At 54.8% G+C, this 2,544-nt stretch overlaps 1 protein-coding gene across 6 annotated transcripts in view; it reads left to right on the top strand.

Annotated features, from left to right (window-relative positions):
* FARP1 (FERM, ARH/RhoGEF and pleckstrin domain protein 1) overlaps nucleotides 1–2,544 on the top strand; it is a 330,803-nt gene that overhangs the window by 130,267 nt on the left and 197,992 nt on the right. The window lies entirely within an intron of this gene.

Here is a 2,544-nt window from a genome sequence, read left to right as displayed (position 1 = left end):
CCTCCCACCCCACACACACGCAACACATTGGCTCAGATGGTCATAACACTCAGGTCAGTTGCACCCATTATGGCTTCCAGAACAGCACTTTAGGACTAAGTACAAACATTCAGTCTGCCCCACCACCCCCTTGAATTGATTCAATCTTTACAGATTGCTCTAACCTGCATAGATTGAACCAATTTGCAAGTGAATAGACATTCACTTTTGATTTGGGAAATGCAGCCAGATGCTTGCATTGTCTCAGGATAGAAGGGGTGTGGGGGTGGGGAGAGTGCTTAGAGCAAGCCCTCCCTTCTCTTCAAGCTGGAGGGAAGCTGAGCTGGGGGGAGGTAGAGGGAAGGTGGCATGGCTAGGCCTCAGCAGACTGAATATGACTGGGGAAGAGTTTAAACCCCCACTTTGACCTGCAGGGATCCCAGCCACGGTCTGCCCTGCTTTCCCTCCCTGCTCATGGCTCAACATAGCCTGGGATCCGCCAAGCCGCACTCCCACTCTGCCTTCCCTGCTGCCAGGGCCAGAGTTTTGCTAGGGGTAGCCCAGGAGCAAAGGCCAGACTGGGAGAGGGAGGAGAACAAAACAACCCCAAGCCAAGGTGGGGAGACGCACAGAGGGATTGCAACAGCAGCAGCTCCATTCTGGACGTAAATCCCACTGAGCAGAGGGACCCAGGCTTGGGTGGCGGGGGCAAGAAAGGGGCTCAAATGTGTTGGCCCTAGCCTGGGACAGAGCCAAGCCAAGTTGAGCATGCAGCTGGGGGAGCAGCTCCTGCCTGACGGCCCCTTCTTCCCACTGGTAGTGCCCAGGCTGGCCCCAGCTCCCGCAGTAGCTTGCATGGCGTGGGCTCATCACCTCAGCCCCAAGCACTATTACTGGCCTCTGGGTGCCAAGCTGGGCATGTACTGCTGACTTCCCCTACCCAGCGCAGCACAGACCCATGTACCAGGCATGGGGTGTTACCTCTATGGCTTCCCCACCACCATCTGCCCGCCTGATGGGTGACTGCAGTTTGGCAGCACAGGCAATGACTACCAGTACAGGTAGGAGGTGGGGATGCCAGAGGGGTAGCACCCCACACCTGGTACATGGCACTGCAGCCACCAGGGAGGGGAAGAATCAGCAGCAAGTTCCCAGCTCAGTGCCCAGCAGCCCAGGTGACACAGGTAATAGCGCTGAGGGGGCAAGCTCACACCATGCATGCCAGTGAGGGAGCTGGGGCTGGCCTGAGCGTTGCTTTCCAGTGGGTAGAAGGGGCAGGCAGAAGCTGCTTCCCCAGCTGCATGCTCAGCTTGGCTGTGCCCCGGGATAGGGCCGAAGCACTCAGGTCCCTTCCTAGCCCCTTCCCTTGCCCAGCCTGGGTCCCTCTGCTGGGTGGGGCCCATATCCTGAATAGAGCTGCCACCACAGCCCCTCTGTGCATGTCCTCACCTGGGTTTGGGGCCATTTTGTTCCCTTCCCTCCCCCCAATCTGGCCTTTGCTCCTGGGCTGCCCAAGCAAAACCTCAGCTCCAAGGGGTGGGAAGCCACAGTGGCATTGCCCTTTTGCTGGGAAGGAGGCTCTGGGGGTCCCAGCTGTGCTGAGCCACAAGCAGAGGGGAAAAGCCAGACAGACCCTGGCTGCGGTCCATACCAGTGGGAGAGGGGAGGAAGGGGGGAATTCAACCCCGCTCCATCCCCTCATTTGCTTTGCTGCTGCCAGGGCTAGCCACGCCCCTCTACCACTCCAGCAGTGGGGTGGGGGGCTTCTCTGCCCTGGCCAGGCAGACCATGGTTGGGGTCTCCTGAGGTGGGGAGGAGGGAATAAATCCCCTCCCTGCCCCCTTTGCTTTTGTGGTCAATGCCAGCTGGTGTCTGGCCCTGCCTCTGCCCCTGCTCTGGCTGGAGAGCAGAAGGGCGGGGTTAGTCCTGCTCCCCGGAGCAGATACCACAGCACAGCACAGCCTAGGGTTGCAGGGCATGCTGGGATGCTGTGGTACTCTGATTTAGCTTAAAGCAGAAAGGGGACAGAAGTTTCATAAACCAGTTTGATCTCATCATTTAAGTCTGATACTGCATTCAACCAGGTTTATCTCAAACTGGTTTCAGCCATTTTGAAACTGGCTTATGTGTACTGAACATCTGTTCTGTTACAGATTTAAACCAGTTTCTGATCACTTAAACCTGTTTGTGTAACTTCCGTCCCTAGCCCTGATACTATTAGTAGGTTTGCAACAACGCAGCAGCATTTAAATAGGCTTATTGGTTGTAGCTGTGTCTGTCTAAAGGTGTAGGCAGACAAAACTGTTGGGGTAGAGGCAGGATCTTTTATTAGACCAACTAAATAATGGGAAAAAAATGTGGGTTTTTTGCCAGTATTTAGTTGGTCTAATAAAAGATATCGCCTCTACCCCAAGAGTTACGTCTGCCTAAACAGGCTTAACTAATTACCTCCAACTGCAAATGCTAAGAGCATAAGCCCATAAACAGGGGCCTATTATGCACATTATGTCTATTAAGGGGCTGATGGTCAATGATCACGTTTGAACCCTTAATAGAAATTGAAAT

This window comes from Crocodylus porosus, unplaced genomic scaffold (assembly GCF_001723895.1).
Source record: "Crocodylus porosus isolate Cpor-Errol unplaced genomic scaffold, CroPor_comp1, whole genome shotgun sequence".
In the NCBI taxonomy this organism is placed as follows: Eukaryota; Metazoa; Chordata; order Crocodylia; family Crocodylidae; genus Crocodylus; species Crocodylus porosus.
The sequence above is the reverse complement of the archived record's forward strand: the minus strand, read 5'-3'. Positions and strand labels throughout refer to the sequence as shown.